The sequence below is a fragment of the Apodemus sylvaticus genome, chromosome 2 (genome assembly GCF_947179515.1).
Source record: "Apodemus sylvaticus chromosome 2, mApoSyl1.1, whole genome shotgun sequence".
Classification (NCBI taxonomy): Eukaryota; Metazoa; Chordata; class Mammalia; order Rodentia; family Muridae; genus Apodemus; species Apodemus sylvaticus.
The window spans coordinates 83,378,912-83,380,059 of NC_067473.1; the positions used below are offsets into that span (position 1 = coordinate 83,378,912).

General features: G+C 32.4%; 1 pseudogene; it reads left to right on the forward strand.

Moving 5' to 3' along the window:
• Window positions 1–380: 380 nt before the first annotated feature.
• Window positions 381–945, forward strand: LOC127677938 (putative vomeronasal receptor-like protein 4; annotated as a pseudogene).
• Window positions 946–1,148: the final 203 nt, after the last annotated feature.

Sequence of the window (1,148 nt, forward strand, 5' to 3'; positions counted from 1 at the left end):
CTCACTACTACTGTTTTAGTTGTTAAATATAAAATGAGCCTATTTAAATCAGTAGGATTAGATTTCCAAGGTATGAGTTTCAGATGTAATACAGAAACACAAAGTGTGCACTCTGTGTAGATATTACTCTGAATGCATTTACTATCCATAATATTCTCTCTGTATAGGAGATACTTGGAGGGTAAATAGAAATGTACTCTATATCCTGTATGAAACATCAAAAGAGAAAGTGATAGATTACTCAAGAATTAGTAGGGAAAATAAAATAATTATATACCCATACTGTGAAGAGAATCATTAGTTTGATATATAATCTATTATCTTTTTTCAGATATATGAAGTAGACCTCCATTATGGTTTTAAAATAACACTTCTCATTTATGTCTTCAATCGAGGACATCCTTTATTTTCAATCTAGACTTGGCCAATACATTTCTACTGGTTTTGTACATTTTCATAATCCTACCTTAAAGACCTAAACCCATGCACATGATTTTGTGTTCATTAAAATTACTTCACATAATTGTGTTCCTGACTGGATAGGATATTTGGCTTACAGACATATTCAAGTCAATGAACATTGAGAATGACTTCATGTGTATGGCAAATTTTTACATAAGTGGTAAGAGAGGCCTCTCTATCTGCACAAACTATCTCCTGAGTGTGATCCAGGCTGTCATGATCAGTCCTAATACCCTGTTGTTGGCAAAATTTAAACATAAACTAAAATAGTACATTTTCTATGCTTTCTTCTATTTTTGGTTGTTCAATTTTTCTTTCGGCAGTAACCAGCCCTTCTCTGTTGGTTCTTATACCAATGTTAGTGACAGCAACCAGATGAAGGTCACTAAATTCTACTCACACTTTCCCATGAACAGCATCATCAGGGGATTGATTTTAACGGTGACAACTTTAAGAGATGTGTTTCTATTATTTTATTGTTAATATCCACTTATATGAGAAGGCACACCATATTTGTCATCTTTAGTCTGGGTTACCATACTAAGAATGATTTTTTTCCTAGTAATATCCATCCACTTAAAAATTCCATGTCTTTATGTTTAACAGCTAACATTGTTGTATATATTTACTGCATTTGTGTTTATACAGTCATAGGTTGATAGTCATCTGTTATTTACAGTTTCTGC